Source organism: Sus scrofa, chromosome 1, assembly GCF_000003025.6.
Source record: "Sus scrofa isolate TJ Tabasco breed Duroc chromosome 1, Sscrofa11.1, whole genome shotgun sequence".
In the NCBI taxonomy this organism is placed as follows: domain Eukaryota; kingdom Metazoa; phylum Chordata; class Mammalia; order Artiodactyla; family Suidae; genus Sus; species Sus scrofa.
In genome coordinates, this window is record NC_010443.5 from 51,967,649 (window position 1) to 51,987,986 (window position 20,338).

General features: G+C 39.2%; 1 protein-coding gene across 48 annotated transcripts in view; it reads left to right on the forward strand.

Moving 5' to 3' along the window:
* Positions 1–20,338, forward strand: part of RIMS1 (regulating synaptic membrane exocytosis 1) — a 461,317-nt gene that overhangs the window by 182,509 nt on the left and 258,470 nt on the right. The window lies entirely within an intron of this gene.

The window sequence follows — 20,338 nt, forward strand, 5'->3', positions numbered from 1 at the left end:
AGAACACAGAAGCTATTAGGTAAGGAGGGGTAGGGTAGGAGATATGTACAGTAGGGAGAAAAAAATATTTGTTGGAGCAGTTATTCATTCTGCACTTAAGGAGCACCTACTGTGGGAAACCACAATGCATACAAAAGATTACGAAGATGAATACAATAAAGATTCCTGCCCTCAAGGAACTCCCAGCCAGTAACAGGGAAATCAATGGTGATGCCTCTCTAGAGCAGCTTAATTTTAGGTGATTCAGCCACAAGCTGAGTTACTGGAAATTTCTTGGACAAGCCTCCTCCAGCTTAAAACAAAACAAAACAAAACAAAGCAAAAACACCTCACCAACACTCATTCAACGAATACATATTGAACTTTAGCACCGTCCTAGCTGCTGGAGACAGATCAGTGAGCCAGACAGAGCCCTCCTGTCGACCCGGGTATAAGCTAAACCCATTTTTTGTTACTACCTGGTCCTTTAAGAAACATAAAACATTATTTATTGTTTTGCAAACTTTGAAAGAGCAAAATCAATAGAGAAATAACTTCTAGGGCTTCCAGAAAGATATTTAGAGCTCTGTCTCTGGAGAAAAGGATGTGAAATACTCGGCAGTGTCTCTTAAAAGCTATGCTCCTTTCTTGAGCTGCATTTGTATTTTTGTCATCCATTCCATTGTGGCTTTGGTTTTGTTTTTTAGCACCTGCAAGATTTAAACTGGAAATTTCATCCTTTGTGTCTCTGCTCTCGTCACTCTAAACATCTCTTGTTGGAAGAATCAGTATTGGCTTTTTGTACAAATAAAATGCAAATCATCTCCTTGCCAGAGCTAAACACTTATCTCAATGAAATCAGAACAAATATTTGAAGGTTAAAACTGAGATTCACTGCTTAGCAGAATAAAGAGAAAAGCACTGAATGCGACATGAATCTTCCACTGAGATGAATTCAGAAGACAAGCCAAAACTCAGTAGAGATAAAAATACTTCTTATACTGAATGATGGATTTTGATATTTAGAGCCAGATATCAGCGTTTATTTCCTGGCTGTTTTCCTTTCACATGAAATTTAATATCGAGCATTTGACTGCTACTCACTATTGAAAAATGCTGTATTAGATTTCACAAAGGAAAGTGAGTTTACTCTGGTGTCCAGGTCAAATGACTGTCCAAAGGGAGCCGCTTCCCTGGTCACTATGCAGAAACCAGTGTTTGTATGGAGATTCCGCCTTTTCCTCTGCATCTCATTGCTCCCCTGGCTCCCAGTCTCCTCGCCTGTTACCTGTGAGTTTGTGAATCTCAGTCTCCAGGAAGTGGCTATGACACATAAACATCAGTATATTTTGTTCTATTATTTATTTTTTTAAAAGCATTCTCCATTATGTGTCCAAGAACTTAATGCGACCACACATTACTGCATTATAGATGTGTTCTTTTAATAGTCACATAACTTTTTCAACGTCATGGTTTCCTTCATAATTCTACATATTTTATGATCTATGCTTAAAAACATTGTCCTCAGAAGGGATCCGTAGATTGCCAAAGAGGCCCCTAATCCCCAAATGGTTGAGAACCCCAAGTCCTGTGCTTGGCTGATGAGGGAGTGGGGCCCTTCCTCTGACCTACTCTCCTGTGGCTTCTTCTTATGTCCCCTTAAGAGAAAGGCAAGGCCCTAGCCAAGTTACTAAAATGACTCACAGAAAAAAAGTACCTACGAAGCAAGAGTCATTCATATAAGGGATCGAATGACATTGCTAGTATTCATAGTTATTTTTATTTCATTGATATATCTTTTGTTTGAAACCTAGGCCAAAACAAAACCAAAACGACTTGTTAAAAATCATCATTAGAGTGAAACATCATGTCTGTGGGCAGGCCAGCATCTTGAAGATGATTGAGCTGGGGGTAATAAAAATATGTATATAGTTTCTGCAGTTTCTGTAACTGGGTGTCAGCAATTTCCAAGAGTGTAAACTGAATTCTGGACTAAATAACACAAGCAGTTGCCAGTAACTGATATTGCAGACAACAGGTTTGATCCATAAGTAACAAGAGCTGTGCCCATGTTGTTAGCCTCTCTGCGGACTCACAAAAAGGACAAGCCTGTGTGTGCGGAAGGAGGGGATTCTTCCAAAGGGTGAAGTCCACCCAGTCAGGAATAATCTTAAGAGGAAAAGCAGACTATCTTTTGGAACAAGAGATGCTGCTTTATGTCATGTTCTAGTGATGGTGAATTCCATTGTTTCACTTCTATATGGCTTCTGATGTGAAGGAATTTCATTATGGGATCACATGCTTAATGAGGTTAAAAATTATTATTCCGCTTAATTAAGAAGAGAAGAATAAAACAGGATGTTCATAAGCCCCAGATCTACAAATTCTCTACAAATCCTTTCTGCAGGTGTCTAAATAGCACAAGGTCCAATCAAATTGTAAGTCTTTTTATCTGCCCAATAACTCCGAATAAGTTTTTTTGTTAATTCATAAGGATTATTTTTACAGAATTCTACCTTGAAGGCGATTCTTCTTAGACTTACCTTTTAAAATATCCACTCAAATAGAAAAAAAGTAAAACATTTCTTTGTGAAAAAATAACCAATGACTTGAAAACCTAGAATTATTTTTGCTTACTTTCAGAGTTGTAACTGCAGATAAATTTTTACACTCATCTCAGTTCCTTATGAATGTATGACCTGTTTGTTCATGTGTAATTATAGGTGACCTACATTTCTTATAATGTTAAATATTCACTGGCACACTTTAAGAATCTTTACAGTTATTATTCCTGGGAACTGACCCTTATATTAATCATTATGACTCAAGGAAATTTTAAATTACATTAATCATTGCTGAAATCTATTGAGCCCTTTCCTGTGGGCCAGGCAGCTTACCTCATTCAGATTCCATAACACCATGGAGTGGAGGATACTGTCACCCCCACTGAGTGGGTGATTTACTTGATAGGAGTTTAGTTCTCACAGTTCTGGAGGCTGAAAGTCCAAGATCCAGGTGCTGGCTGGTTCGGTTCCCTTCCTCCCTCCCCCTGAAAGGGTTCTTTTTCTGGCTTGCAGATGGCAGCCCTCTCACTGTGCCCTCCCATGGCAGAGGGGTCCCCTGCTCTGGCCTCTTCCTCTCCTTGTAAGGGCACTAATCCTGTTCAGGGGCCCCACCCTCAGGACCTCATTTGTACCTCATCACCTCCCAGAAGCCCCATCTCCGAATACTGTCCCATGGGAGTTAGGGCTTTGCCATATACACTTGGGGAAATCACATGCATTATGCCCCTAACACTGAAGGTTTAAGGAGGTTAAATAATTTGCTTAATGTTACAGAGCTGGTAGGTGATTAAAGATGGAGTAAGCTAGGCATTTGCTAAGATGCAATATTGTTCATGTGTAATTATAGGTGACCTACATTTCTTGTAATGTTAAATATTCACTGGCACACTTTAAGAATCTTTACAGTTATTATTCCTGGGAACTGACCCTTATATTAATCATTATGACTCAAGGAAATTTAATGATTAATATACATAACAATATTCATGTTAATATTGGAGCAATGGCTGTAAAGAACCTTCCGTTTGATTTTACCACCCTCCCCATAAACACTCTGTCAAATAGCTGCATAGCTTCCCACTCTCCTGACTTTTTTGCTTGGGGCCTGTTTCCCACTTAGTAACAGATCCCACTTAGTAAACAGAGATACCCTTGCAGTCTTCAGCCTCATCAAGTCAGCTTGTCACTCAACCCTGCAGTGACTCCTACCCCATTCAGGAGAGAAGGGCAAGTGCTCTCCTTGGTCCTGAGGGTCTTTCTGCTGTCTTTGACTGAAACCTTGTCTCCATCCCTGCTCCACTCCCCCTGTTCTGCTGGGGCGCATGCTCTTCCCGCCCCTGTTTCCTGGCCAACCCATTTACATAGCCCCACCCCACCCCAGCCTGACTCTGTTCTCTAGCCTCTTTTATTCATCACTACAGCCCATAATGCTACCTGATAGTACTCGATCACAGGTTCTTTTATTAATGTGTTTTAACACCTGCCTTCCTTAGTTGAATGCAAGTTTCCTATGAACAGAGATGCACTTGTGAATGTGTTGAAGTCAGCAGCACCCCTAACAGGACCTGGCATCCAGTAGGTACTCATTATTTGCTGAATTTACAATTGACTGAACAGTGTCCTTAAGTGGTCTGAGCCTGTCACTCCTAAGGAGATAGAGAAGCCTGGCTCAGAGGTGCAGAGGGCTGTGTCTCAAGTTCCCCTGTATGGGAGAGGCAAATTCCACATCTTACTTCAGCGATCTTTCCCTCACATGCTCCGGGCCTTTCCTAGGAGCACAGAGTAAGGAGCAGACATTTTTTGCTTTTTAGGGCTGCACCTGGAGCATATGGAAGTTCCTCAGCTAGGGGTCCAATCGGAGCTATAGCTGCCGGCCTACACCACAGCCACAGCAAAGCAGGGTCCTTAACCCACTGAGTGAAGCCAGGGATCAAACCCACATCCTCATGGATACTAAGGATTGTTTTTACAGAATTGGGTTCATTGGGTTCGTTACCACTGAGCCACACACGAACTCCCCGGAAGAGCAGACATATCAATGTGAAAAGGGATGAGGGAAGAGAGCTGTGATTCCCTGAGCATTCTGTCCCTGTCAGACCCTCACTGGGCCATCCCTCTGCAGCCCTGACTGGTGACACTTGTCCTCACTTTATAGAAGAAAGCACAGACAGACTATACCCTTGTTCACATCTTAGCAAGTTGCAGGCAGAGCCTTTGCTCGATGCCTGGCTTTTATCTGGGGGTCACGCCCAAGAAGTGCTTACCGCAGACTTTGGACAAAATACTTCTCCCAGCCTCATGAACTCAGGAGTTAAAGGACAACGATGGCTCCACCTCAGATAACAGTCACGTTTTGTAGAAAACTCCTTGCCTCGTACCCCTGTGCTTCTGTTTACAAAGAGGGTATTCAAAGCTAAAAACAAAACCTAGAAACCTCTGGGTTTTGAAAGTAATCTGTTAAAAGCTATACGTAACTCCTGTGTTGTTAGTGCCAAGACTATTTACACATTCAGTCCGCCATCTAATCCCTTGGAGGAGTTGGCTGGTGGGGTTAAAACAGTCTTTACAGTGTCTCTACACAAAGATTCGATAGAGAGGTACATGCAGGCTGCACACAGAGACAAGTTAGCGGTGCTCCTAGCCAGGCTGTGTAAATTACTTTTAGGCGGGACACATACTGTACACACCGGGTTTTAGATGTGAGTAATTAATGTGAAATGCTTCCTCTCTCTTTGCCTATAATCATACTGAGCTGGATCTTTCTTTCTTTCTTTTTTTTTTTTTTTTTTTTTTGGTTGTTTGTTGTTTTTTTGTGGATCTCTCTTTCTCCCCAGTTCTATTGCATAGCCTCTCATGCATTATGTGGGCAAGCACGCCTGTCCTTACAAAACTAGTAGTGGCAGCAGCAGCCATGCCCAGAGCCCATGGCGCTTCCCCAGTCCCACCACTCAAGACCTTGGCTTCCCTCCTGGGAAGGACCAAAGGTTGAGATTCATTAGCATCTGATGGGGGTGGAAATAAAAGGGAGAAGCAGTGTCTCAGTTCCTCACCATCTTCTCCCCAAGCTGGGGTCCAGACCTCCACGTCTCTGACCCAGATCATTGCGAAAAGATACGGGAATTCTCTGACAGTCAAAGCCCAGTCATCTGATTTCTCCATTCATACTCCTCCAGGGGTTCCCCTTCACTCAGAGTAAATGCTAGTGGCTCACAGTGACCCAGGAGACACCCATAATCTGCCCCAGCCCAGCCTTCTTCCACCTGCCCTGGCTTCTCCAGCCACACCAGCCCAATGGATCTTTACTCAGTTTTCACCCTCTCTGTCAAGCCTTCCCTAACCTCCCCATTTAGACTTTAAGAAGCAGGGAATCAACAAGTCACCAATGTTACTTAGCACTCAGAGTCCTCAGAGGATGATAAAATAGGAATTTCACTCGGCAAAGCTGTGGTATTTTCAGTTATGCTGCTGGGATTAGCCCTAAGAGGAGCACAGAGTGATACAACTTAAAGGAAAAGGAGTAGGATGACGTCCTCTCCAGGAAGACAAGGTGTCTTTCCAGGTCACTCCACTGAACAGCTTCCAGGTCAGTTAAACTCTAAATATTTTTTTATCTCCAGTTCTACAGAAGTGGGTGCAGGGCTTACTGAATGGATCAGAAAGCATGGGACCGAGGTATTAAGATGAAGATGCACATTATAGGAAATTAATCAAATACTCAAGAGAAATAATCCAAAAATACATAAATAAAGTGTTATTCATAAGTGAAATATAGAAAATCATTCTCTATTTTGTCAATTTCTGCAATATTGATCAGATTTGTTGAACAAATTAAATGATGCTTAATTTGATGGATCATTACAGAGTCTGCAAGACTTTCTGTCCATATTTTATTGAATTAAATGCAGTTCAAATTTAAGTACCTCAATAATATCCCAACTTTTTCACAGAGGATGCAATATAATGAAGGGTAAAATGGACTATTTCTAGCTTTGTGTGCACTGTGATTAGTGAAAGCTGATTATGACACATTTTTAGCCTCTAAATATAAGATAGTAAGTTTTAAAAATAGAATTGATTATTCCTAGGCAGTGGCTGGTGAAGGTAGAAGATGTTTGGAGTTGATTAAATAGTGGTCAGGGTTCTGGGTCCCATGAGAGTGATAAAGGGAGAGTAAATATACATTTGGATAAATAAAAAATTCTTCTGATATTCTCTGGAATTTTAGCTTCTACATTTGCAAAACTATGTGAATGATCTACTTTATAATCTCCCTTTCATGGGTATAAAAGAACTTAAGTTATTTACAACACCTGTTATATTATTTAGATGATTATTGCATCTTAAATGCATATTAACAATGTATTTTAATTAAAGGATGAAAACAGATGTCACCATTAGCAAATATAATGGGAAGGAAATTATATCTTGTCACTTGTCTTGAAATGCATTCCAGAATGGCTTAGAAAATACTGTACCTAATGATGACTGACTAATTCAGTATACTGTGCAAGTAAAATCCAGGAAGCTTGTATTTCCCTGTTTTTAAAAAGGAGGGGGGAAAAAAGGAAGCCTTTTTGAAATACATTTCTTAGTCCTCAGATATTCCATTTAGACTTTAAAAGGAGGATATTTGCTGGTGCTGCTTTTAAAAATCTGAACTCAACCTAGATACTTCATTTTATTATTCTAAATCCTACTTATATATTCAATCCATTAAAAAATAATGATAGATGTCACAGAACAAAAGCAGATGCTTTATCTGCCTTGTATTCACTATTTTCTCTGTACATTATAAAAGGAGCTAATATTTTATGGAGTACTTATTAATGTCCATACCTCCCTACATGTATTAGTTCTTTTAATCCTCATGACCCCATTGGTAGGTAGGTATTATCATCCCCATTTTGACAGATGGAAGAGTGAGTTCTTGAGATGTTAAACAACTTGCCAGGCCACAGAGTTGGTATAAAGGAAGAACCCAGGAGGGATTTGCACCCAGGAGTTTGACCTCAGAAGCACTGGGCTCTGTCTTCTTTAGTATTGGCACATACCTATGTGTGCCAAATCCAACACCAGAGAATTATGGTGGTGTCTTCACTTCCCGGGCCAAGAAGCAGATAATACATTTCCCTTCTAGACCCAAAGGAGGGCTGACATGACTTCATTACCCCCTGCATAGGGATGAGACCGAATGTCTGACCAGACCAGATGGCAAAGTTACTGGTGGCCAAATAGAGGCTTAGTAACTGGGGTGGGTAAGCTCTAAGCTTGACCAACAGAAGGACTTGTCCATAGAGGCACTCATTAGATGCCTGCAAATTAGGGCACATTGCAATCCTCACTTATTTATCTCTGTCTCTCTTTTTTGGCCATGCCCAGGGCATGTGAACGTTCCTGGGCCAGGGATTGAACCTGCACACAGCAGTGACTGGAGTTGCTGCAGTGACAATGCCAGATCCTCACCCCACTGCACCAGAAGGGAACTCTGCAAGCCTTACTTATTTCTGTGGCTCTTTGGTTTCTGAAAAACAAGCTTACTGAGCTTTGTAGGTCCATTGACATTTTAAAAGAATTATTCTGATCAAATATCACAAATGTAGTGTTTGTCCAAGTTACATTGAAAGGTTCCCCCTAGCCACCATATCCCAGATTTCCTTTTATCATTCAAAAGAATAAGCAGCAAAACTCACTAATAAGAATGATAAATTCATTATGCGTAAATTTATTGGACATTTAAAGTTAAAGGGAAAATGACTTTTGACATGTTAGGAATTTTCTATGTATCATTCATCCATTCACTGTGTCAGAGCATTGAGGAAACTTATGATTTGGACAATCTCCATTTCTCAGTTCCAGTAGCCTTAATGGTAATATTCCCTTGTTAAATATCAGATTTTTAGGATCCCCTTTCTCTTTTTTATGTTTGTGTGAATTAGTAATGATCCTTTAAAAAATGCTGAAAAAATTTTTCAAAATTATGTATCTCCTGGACTTTTCACAAAAGAAATGACCCCGGTGGGTTCGCCTTTCTTTTATCTTATAAATACCTTTTTGCCCCTTATTAGCATGTCTACTGATCGATGATCTTAAGTAACTCAGCTTGATCCGTCTGTGCCAGGCAATCCTGCCACTCTGAGCTGTCCCAAAGCCATCAGCTAAGTGGACTTGGAAACTTCAAAGTGAGGTCCTTCCTTCCCTCGTGGATGATCTGTGTCAACACGTAGTAATGTCAGCTGACATTTACTGGCTCCACCGCCTGCTGCACTGCACTCAGACTTTACATGGATGATCTCAACTAACCCTCCCAACTATCCTGAGGTTATTATCATCTCCAGTTCATGGATGAGAAAGCTGAGGAATAAAGAGTTCATGTAATTTCCTCATGGACATGCAGCTAAGAAATGGAATTAGATTTGATCCTGAGCAGGCTAGCCTTAGACTTTGCGGATCAACTCTTCTCTTCAGTCCCTTCTGAAAAGCATCCAGTTTTGGAGTGAAAAGTTAGCTTTTTTTTTTTTTTCCCTCCCTGCACTAATAAAACACAGCAAGTCTGGTGAAAATAGTGGAGAAGCCAGCAAAGGTGGAGAGTGTGTTGCACTGGCCAGAAGATGCAGGCCTGAATTGATTACTGGGCACTTTGGCTTTATCATGTGTGTAGACACTACCTTCTTCCAAATTGCCCACACACGGAGTTGGCCTTTTCTGTATCAGATGGACTAGCATGCTCAGATGACACAGCCCAGAAACGTTCACATGGAGGGTAGTTAGATATCCTTAATATTGTTCAGTTACATTTTTTTTTTATCATAGAGATGGCACTCATATTACCTATTTGATGATTTTCCTAAAAACTGACTTCATTCCTTTCTAAATTTTCATTGTTAGTGAATATAATACTTTATGGTTTCTCTTTCACTTGCTTTTCTTCTCTTGAATTGTGCTCTGAACGAGGAAACTGTTTATCAAAGTATGAAAATGGTTCGATCTTGGGCCAGATTTGCGGGTTTAGGCCTCTGATATATCTCAAGTGTCAGAAAGCAGTGGTATTACCCCACATGTATCAGGAATAGTGCTGGGACCTAAGACCTGAAGCTTCTCCACACATGGTGCCTCAACATTCAGGAGCACAGGGAGGGGTTTCTTAGGAGATGAAGTGGAACAAAAATTTAAATGAGTGCAAGGGGGCCTCTGTGTCCTGAGATGCTCACTTAATGCTTACTCAGGAGTGGCCTCCCATAGTGAATTGAAAACGGAATTAAAAATAAATGCTCGACTGAAGTAACAGGCTGCAAAACACTAACAACTAATCACTGGCTCTGTCTGCTCATATATCTCCTAAGTGTCATCTCCCAGGGCTTTCAGAACCCTGTGGGATGCTGATTGGGCCAACTACATTTTTAACAGTGCTAAATGGAGGACAAATAAACAAAGCAAAACAAGAAAAATATACAACAAAACCCTGAATACATACATTTTTTAAGGGCGTGTAGAATGAGGACCTTCACAAAAGAGCAGAAATTGCAACACTTCATACATTTCTCTTTTGTTCTTTTTCAGCTAACTCTGAAAACACATTTTTTCCCCTAAGAAGTTACACCTCCTGCTGGTCTAGTTGTATTTAACACATTAGATATTTTCAAGAAAAAAAACGTTAAATATTTAAGAATTAAATGGAAAGATAAAAATCTTTAGTGCCATCTGCTGGTCATTTGCAGAAAGTGAAAAATGTACTTGTTTTAAAGACTCGTCTTAAACTGAAAAATAATTTTTCATCTTTAGTAATCTTTGAAAACATTCAATAATATCTGTGATGAATTTCTGAATTAATTTTTAGAATATGTGTAGTATTACATGTATAAATTCATGATAGATATTACATTTTATATATAACATATATTATTAAAATATTTTTTGAGATTTTTTCAGCTTATTTTCATACAGGCCATCCCCCAGATTTTGTGTTTATCTTTCAATGATGTGATGAAAATTATATTTAACAAGTAAGATGAAAGATGAGTGACGGAGTTCCAGTCGTGGCGCAGTGGTTAACGAATCCGACTAGGAACCATGAGGTTGTGGGTTCAATCCCTGACCTCGATCAGTGGGTTAAGGATCTGGCATTGCCGTGAGCCATGGTGTGGGTCACAGACGCGGCTAGGATCCCACGTTGCTGTGGCTCTGACGAAATCTGGTGCCTATGGCTCTGATTAGACCCCTAACCTGGGAACCTCCATATGCCGCGGGAGCGGCTCAAGAAAAGGAAAAAAGACAAAAAAAAAAAAAAAAAGAAAGAAAGAAAGATGAGTGAAAAAAATGCCTCCATTTTCAAATTTAACCCTAATGTAGTATTATATTATATAGTCCTCAGATAATCTGCACCAAAATCATCTAGATTGACTGTTGAAAAGGCAAGTTCCTGAGATTTATCCCACCCCTGTTGAATAGAAACACTTGAGGTTAAGGTGCATTTTAATGAACCCCTTAGATCATTTTGATGTACACTATGTTTGAGAACACGAAGGAAAAATCGTTCACAAATCAGTAAGTCTCCCTTCCTTTAGTCATATTCAAATGAACACCCGAGGATGGCAGAGTGTAGTGATAACTTGGAAGTACTGGACCTAATTATTACCAACCGATTTTACAACCTTATGTAAGTAACTGAAAGTATTGGCCTGAGCGTTCCCATTTATAAAATGAGAAACTTTCCCCTAGAGATCTTCAAAGTCCCTCCCATATCTCTATTTTCCTAAATATTTCCACTTAAAACCACTTGGGTAGAACATGATGGGGGATGATATGAGAAAAAATGTATATATATGCTTAGGACTGGGTTACTTTGCTGTACGGCAGAAATTGACACAACATAGTAAATCAACTATACTCAAAGAAAAACAAACAGATGTTGAATCTTTTATCCTTTTTCACTCTGAGAATGAAGTTCAAATGATTTCAAAGTTGTAAACTCCACATCCCAGTGCAAAAGCGAGGGGCTTGGTTTCAGGTTTGTATGATTGGATTTCTTAAGTGTCGCCGGGAACAGTTTGCAAGGGTTGAAGAAGAAAACAAAGGTGAAATGTAAAATAATTCAAAAGAAAGCTAATGTGGTTATATAGAGAAAAAACATTGTATTCCTACAGATCAGTGCTAAGTGAAAAATTAACCTAAGTAAATTTAATTATTGATAAATTTTGTAATACTTGATAAGGGTTCAAGTTGCAAAAGGGGATTCAAGGCTGCTCTAAAAGTGATCTCATTTGAATTATATAAATTTGCAATTGCAGTCATCTCCTTTTGAAGAATATTATATACATGCTAACCATCTGTAAACAACTTCTTATATGTATATGATATAATCTAAAAAGTTTGCAAAAATACATTTACACATTTTAATCAAGACTAATTGCTTCTTTAAGTAACCAAAAACTACTTAGTTTTAGTTAACAATAATAGCAAATCATAAATCTTCCTTAATTTTGTGAATAGAGCTCTAAAGTTTATATTTTGTTAAAATAAATCAAGTTTTCTTTCATGATCAAAATTTCATTTGGCTTTTTTTTTCAGATTTCAGCACGATGTCTTTTATTGAAATATAGTTGATTTACAGTATTATATTAGCCTATCAAAGGAAATTTCCTGGTAGAGGCAAAATGCTTCCCATAGAGGACACTAGGGGTGCTTAGCATAAGAGAGGAAGCTAGGGAGGGAGAGAGAGAGAATATAAATGAATGTAAGTGGGAAATCCTAGACTCAGCTATTGTTCTCTTCAGGTGCGATGGAAGGAATTAAGAAATTTGACCCAATTCCACTTTATGTAAATTCCACTTTATCTAAGTGGAAGGCTGACCCTCACAAAAGCTGTTCTAGAATCCTCCTAGGGAGTATTACGAAGAAGCCAGAAATTTAGTTGTTCGGAAACTAAATTCCACAGATTCTCTTGCAACTGGAATCTGTGATGTGATGTAGGATCCTCCAGTCGGATGTAACTGCATGAGACTTGGGCCACGCAGCATCTGGGCATTGATTTTGCTGGTCCCTCTCGCTGCTCAGTGTGGCTCTGGTGGTGACATCCAGATCAGATCACCTTAGCAGAGCTGGGATTCCAGCGTCAGCCACTTGGATGCTGGCTTTCTGATTCTACAGCTTCCTAGTTGAGGAACTTTGTGTAGCTGGTTTTATGCTTTTGTCTTGGGGATCATTCTTGGAGATCAGGCCAAGAACCCACTTCTTTCCCCTTTGAACAATTTTGTAGCACCCAATTCTATTACTTAACCTGTTCATTTAAAAGGCTGTGAAGTTTGTTCTTTTCAACTCAACAGTTATTTATAAGCATCATTAAAAAAAATTAGTCACCACTGAAATGCAGTGGAATTTTACTGCTCCCCTGTTACAGAGTAGAATCAAAGAGAGAGTTTCACTAAAAAGGGGGCAATTGTGTTTGGGGGCCAAGAAATGATTTTTTAACTGCACCTATGTTTTGACTTCATGGTCAGTTATATGTGATTATTGGACTACCATTCATTAAAACATACGTACTGAAAGCTTTTTTGCTGATACGCAAAGACTCTAAAAAGTGATTTGGTTTCAACTACATTTCTGAGACTTTGAGAGCATGCATAATTATCATTATCTTAGCAAGTTTTCCTATTTCTTTGCCTAAGTACTTCTATCACCACTACCATGAGGCAGATTTTTGTTATTTCAGAGAATGGTCTAAGTCCCAAAAAACACCTAGGAAAAAGTTTTTGACCAGCTGAGCCAAGGAAATCTCCCCGGTCATTTCACCTAGAATTATTACTCTCTACTGAACTATTTATTTCCGTTCTTTGTCACTTGGTATATGTTTACATATAACTTACTTCCTATGTAGACTGTACATTCCTTGGAGTCAAGAAATGTGCTTGAGAACTGAGGTTAGTGTGAATGTTTTGACAATAGAGTTTGATGTCAAACTTTTCTAAAGCAAGCCTTCAGCAAATCAGGCTAGCAAACGTTTAATTTCAGTCATGATCAGGGCTCCCCGCGGACATCCGCCAGGTCTTTTGGAGGCACTTAACCAATCCTGCATTCTCAGAAGTCTCCTAGCTTGAATCTCCCTGTCCCTAACTACATGGGCCCTTCACAGCACCCTGTTATATGCTTTGTGCCAAGAATGGGAAGGGAAATAGAGGCTATGCTTACTGTTTTCAGTATCCCTGCCTTCCCGTGATCATACATACATCCCAAAGCAAGTCAGCATTTTATTTTATTTTTTGATTTTATTTATTTTCAAAAAGTTTTATTGAAGTAGAGTTGAGTTACAATATTGCAACAATTTCTACTGCACAATGAAGTGATTGAGTTATGCATATACACACATCATTTCTTTTTCAGATTTTTCCCATATGGATTATCACAGAATATTGGGTAGAGTTCCCTGTGCTACACAGCAGTTCCCCACTGGCCAATCATTCCATTTGAGATGGCACATGCAAACAGCTCTGGTCTCTGGCTCTCCCCTCATTTTGAGGAGGAACCTTAGGCCTGGAACTTTGGTTTTTGAAACTTTAGGCTCAGAACTTTGGTTTTTGAAACTTCAAGCCACTAGTTCCCATCTTCTCCTACCCCAGGGAAATTTAGACTAGACTTCCCAAAGCATAGCCAGGAAGAAAGGGGAGGATTGTTGTCCTTTAGCTCCTGACTACTGTGGGGACAGAGAAAGAAAAACACAAAACAGAAATAAATGAGATGTCCTGCCAATTACAAATATTCCTCTTCATCTTATCATCACCAGTCACTCAGCATCTCCCTATACGCCCTACTTATAGTAAGCGATCAACAAATAGGTATTAACTGGGCATCTCATTTATTTCTGTATGAGGATGGGGGTTTGATCCCTGGCCTTGCTCAGAGGGTCAAGGATCCGGAGTTGCTGTGAGTTGTGGTGTTAGTCACAGACATGGCTCAGGTCACAAGTTGCTGTGGCTGTGGTGTAGGCCAGCTGCTGTAGCTCTGATTCGACCCCTAGCCTGGGATCTTCCATATGCCACATGCGTGGCCCTAAAAAGCAATAAGTAAATAAATAAATAATAAATAAATGACTGATTTGGGGGAGTTCCCTGTGGTTCAGCACATTAAGGATCCAGCATTGTCTCACTGTTGTGGCCCTGGAGACTGCTATGTTGAAGGTTCAATCCCTGGCCCAGGAACTTCAAAATGCATACTGCAGGTATAGCCAAAAAAAAAAAAAAAAAAAAAGATTGGTTTATGGAATAATATTCATTTTTTGAGCATTCACCGCTATTTCCTTTAAAAATGTACCGTTAATCACCCAAACAACTTGTTTACAACTGGAATCTTTGAGCTCCTTGAACTGAGAGCACAGATACTAAAATAATGCAAAGATTATTACATAGTAAAACAATGGGAAAATCACATTCAGGAAGAAAACCAAGGTTTCTACGTCAATACTTTTCTTTTTTTCTTGTTTGACCGCACCTTGGCAAGTGGAAGTTCCCAGTCCACAGCTGCTGTAGTGATAACACTGGATCCTAAACCCACTGAGCTACAAGATAACTCTAATATCAGTGCTTTTCTTTTGATAGCAATGGCATATTTTAGAACACTCCATTTCAATGTAGATAATTTCAATCAGAGATTTGTGATGATACATTTTGCCAACCTTGCTAATTGATAAGAATATAGGGTTCATTCTGAAATTGAGATGTACAAATAAATTGCACAAAAAGATTTTGCATTTGCCATTTCACATTTACTGTAATCCCATATAATAAAATATGTATTTCCATTTATTATTCATAGTAGGACACTGTCATGTATTGGATATGGATTAAAGCACTAAAACCTCGGGTACAAAAAATAAATAAATACGCTGTTTGTAGTTTCGCTACCAGTATCCTGATTTCAAAAACATATTTTATTATGAGGACAACATCTTGGCAGTGTGCAATATCAGAGTGATGTGAGGGGAATATGAATTGAGAAAAGGGCATTAAAGTTGATTTTTAAGAGACAGTTTAGAAGCGCATTGCAGAAGGTATTGGAATAAGTAGATTTTGAAGAAGTGGGAGTCATAAAGCTGTTCCTCACTGCCTGCCTTCCCTCTGGCTTTCCTTCTATGGTGTTTGCTGGTAAAAAGGAGACGTGCCCTGGGAAATAAATTGGAGAGGTTGATGGAGACTTAAGCTGGTCTTTTTCTTTCAGTGCAGAATAATTGAGTCCTACCTTAAAGTAGAAGGAACCCAGGAAGGCAGAGATGTGAAGATTTGTAACAGAGTTTTGTGCTCAAAAACAGCCTGGTCTTTCTTCTTTCTTTCTGCTCCCTGTGGCAATGTCTTGCTGAGTCCGAGAAGGAACTGTAAATGCACACGAGAGGAGGGTACAGCTGAGTACAGGCCCCAAAGCGTGGCATCCAGGAGGGTGGGGAGTCCTGGCAGGGTCTGAGTGATGCCGGTGTGAATGGCCTCATGAATATGGGGTACGTCTTTCTAGGAGAGGAGCACTGTCCCCTGGGGCTACTGTCCTTAGAAACTTAGAATAGTTGGATTTATCTCCCACTTTTTCTTTGGTCTTTTTTGTCTTTTTAGAGCTGCAGTCACAGCATATGGAGGTTCCCAGGTTAGGGGTCTATGCCAGAGCCACAGCAACGCCAGATCCGAGCCATGTCTGCAACGTACACCACAGCTCACAGCAACGCCAGATCCTTAACCCATTGAGCAAGGCCAGGGACCGAACCCTCAACCTCATGGTTCCTAGTCAGATTTGTTTCTGCTGCTCAACGATGGGAACTCCTTCTCCCACTTTTGATGAGACTGGAATAGGACACCCCTCTGTGGTATCCCATGGAGAAAGTGAGAAGCCAGAGACCCCACCTTCAGACCCCAATCAAGAAGCCTCAGCTTACCCATCTTCTTGCTGTGGCCTCTGGGGAAGGAGTCATGGATTCCTGCCCACCTAGAACACATAGCCTGGGAGGCCCCACAGTCTAAGCTGCACACACACGCACACACACACACAGCAGACCAGCCCTGGGTTTACAAGTTGCCAACGAGCATTTTAAGCCTTTTGGAAGAACATAGTAGCTTGAAGTCAATTGGGGGAATAAATATCATAGAGGAGTTGAAAATGAGTGGAAGTGTGATTGAGCAGGAGTATAGGTCTGTATGAGTTTCATGGCTGAGCACAGAGCATCAGCACAGTGTTTGCTTCTCCAGAGTCAGCTGTGCTCACATACCATCAGTTAGCCATGATCAAAAAATGGACATTTCCTCCTAGTGAAGACTTCCCTGAGCCCAGAAATACTTTCATTTGTGAGTCAAATCCACATTTATTCTTATTCTTCATGTGCACTCAATATAAGATGTGAAGTTATTTACTTATTTTAAATCTTTTATTCTTATACAATTTTTAAAGGTTACTTTACAATTATTATACAATATTGGCTATATTCCCCAGGTCCTACAATACATCCTTGAGCCTGTCTTACACCCAGTAGTCTGTACTCTATCGCCTACTCTCCCATGCCTGATTTGCCCTCCCCACCAATTGTAACCACTGGATTGTTCTCTGTTATCTGTGAGTCTGCTTCTTTTTTATTATCGTCACTAGTTATGTTGTATTTTTTAGATTCCACATTAAGTGATATCATACAGTATTCATCTTTCTCTATTTGACTTATTTCTCTCAGCATAATGCTTTCCACATCCATCCATCCAAACTTTGCTGCAAGTGGCAAAATTTCATTCTTTTTTATGGCTGAGGAGTATTCCATTGTGTTATATATGTACCACATTTTCTTTATCCATTCATCTGTTGATGGGCACTTAGGTTGTTTCCTGGTCTTAGCTATTGTAAATAATGCTGCTATGAATATTGGGGTGCATATATCATTTCAGATTAGTATTTTGGGTTTTTTTTTTTTTTTTGGATATATACCCAGGAGTGGGCTTGCTGGGTCATATGGTAGTTCTATTTTTAGTTTTTTTCTATCTTTAGTTTTCCCCAATGGCTGCACCAATTTACATTCCCACCAACAGTATGAACAAGAGTTCTCTTTTCTCTACATTCTTTGTTATTTGTGTTCTTTCTAATGATAGCCATTCTGATCCACTGGCTACATATGGCCTACCGTCTTTTTTTTTTTTTATAAATAAAGTTTTTTTGGAACACAATCATGCTTACTATTTACATATTATCTATGCTACTTTCCTGCTACAGTATTAGAGCTGTTTAACATAGTTACAAACTCTCCTTTTACCGTAAAGTTTGCCAGCATCCTAACTCATGTTCTATGTTATTATAAATTTATAGGAAAGCTTTTTCCTTAGCCTAGCTTTCTCCTTCTCATTTATATTTACATATATTTAATTTGGTGGTTATCACAATAAATATTTATTCATGCACTCCCTCTCTGCTTAGCATTTATTTGTTTCCTTTATTAGAGATATTTCCTTGCTCATACCCCTTAATAATTATTTACTTTAATAGAAGCTTTAAGATTTCCAATGCTATTTTGTATATTTTTTTCAGATTTGTGGTTGTTTTCTACCAACTTGATCCTAGATTAATGGTGATTGAACTGTAAAAAAAAAATGTAATGGGTCAGATAATTCCTCAATAAATTAATCAGATATTCTTGCATTCATTAAATAAACTATCACACTATCTTTCTATGAATTGAAATTAGCCAGCCTTTAAACTGGGAAGGGTTTCAGATTCTAAACTACTTATGTGCTAGTGGAAGTATGCTTGCTTTAATTATGGGAATTAAATGGAAAAAGTATCCATTGGCAAAGCAGGAAAGGGAGTTCAGAATTTTTAAAGTAATCGTTAAAGTTCTGCTCAAAAGCTGTTGATGTTGAAAGGAAACAATAATGAAATCCCAACACTGCAAACACTACAGTGCTTTGACTTGACTTATTTGATTTGGTTTCCAGGGAGTACCAGTGGCCCACACTTATCTCAGATGTGGAGCATGAAGCTAACTGCTTGAATGAACAATAGCGAATGTGTTCTCTGATCCAGGGGGAGACTCACGTCCAGCAAACTAGCTCAGATACAAAGAGACAGCTGATTAACCATTTCCCGGGAGTTTCTCTTTTGGTGTAAGAGCCAATGACTGTTAGGCCCTAGGACAACTCTCTGAGTTGTCATTTACAAAAGGAAGGCATGCTTTCTCTGGGGATTCACTGGATGCCAGTCTGTACAGAAGAGGGAACGGTATCCATTTGTAGCAGTTAAAGATAGAGGGATTTGGACTGATGAGGAGGGGAGGAAACTTCAGTTGTATCAAGTGTGGACATTCTTTGGGGAAATGGTTTGCCTCAACAAATTTAGCTGTCCCACCTTATTAGTTACCCATAAAGAGTAGTAGCAATCCTTATACATATACCCCGGAAGAGATCAAGCAAAATTGGGAGTATGTAAAAATCTGAATATTTGCAAACCTTTTAATGTGATGCAGAAAAGCTAAGTGAGCTTAACTATAATGTGTATATACATAGAGACAGTACACTCGGTGTACTGTATGGGGTATTTAATGCCGAGTAAACCTCCCCAGGAGTGGAGGCGAAGGAAGATACTTTGTGGAAGACAGCTTGCCTAGAGATGTTTAAAACAGTCATTTCCCAGGTACATCACTCTTAAACAATAGGTCATGGAATCAATTTACTGTGATAAAATTTTTTAAAAAGGTAATCAGTATTAAACTTCAAACAGAATAAGGCAATACCAGAGCACATTCTATATAGATGGGCTTAGTATCTTGTATAATTTTTGCTTCAGTTATATGCGTATATATGACTGTAGTTTTAAAGTGTTGAAACTTAGTCAAAATAATTTGAAAGCCACCTGTTGGAAGAAGCAGAGACATGGAGTAGATACATAATTCCACTATTAGGAAGAAATGATATTGACTCTATATGACTTTATAGAATCAACTTCTATAAGGTCCAGACCTAATAAGCAGTGGTGGAACTAACAGAAAACACGTTCATACGATTCTTACCTCTGGAGGTAAGGTTCATGGGGACAATGGATTTGTATGTTTTCCTTTAGTGCAAATAGCCATACTTCTATTCCACTGAGAAAAACAGCCCTTAAAAGCAAAAACAAAACGGAACAAAAAAAAAACGAGAAAGTAATCTCTATATTATGACTGAGATGTTTCTCAAGTGTTTCTTAGGAGCAACTGTTGTGCAGGCTTTGAGCCCAGCATTTGCTTTCTGTTTTACTAGCAAAGAGTGTTTCTTACAGGGAATGTACAGTTCCTGAGTCTAGAAGTTCTGTAAAGTACAGATCAGATCACACAGCCCACATTTGGTATTGCTTTTAGGGACCTCTGTCGCAGTTTTTGTGACCCTGATTTTTATTTAAATTAAATAGTAGATGTTTAGTATTTGTGGCATATGTAGTTGAATCTTTTTTGTGCATTTAAGTTGTGGCTCTGTATTATTAGAAGTTTTTTGTTTTTTTTTTAAACAGATTTATTGAGGTATATTATATACCATATAATTCACCCTAGGAGGAATTCTTGCTTCCATGGAAAGATTAATAGATTCATGATCAAAACCCACATTTCTTTATTCATTCACTTATTCATTTATATATCCCACATTATGTATGTATTTCCTACTCTACTGCTAGGCTACTATATATCCTGTTGCCATTATGATTCTTCTGTTATATTTCTCTGTTTTCCAAAATAATAAACTTTGTCATTTTAGGTTGATTAAAAAAAAAGAAAAGAAAAACTGTTTTTGTTTCCGTCTTCTACCATTTACTTAGTTGACTACCCT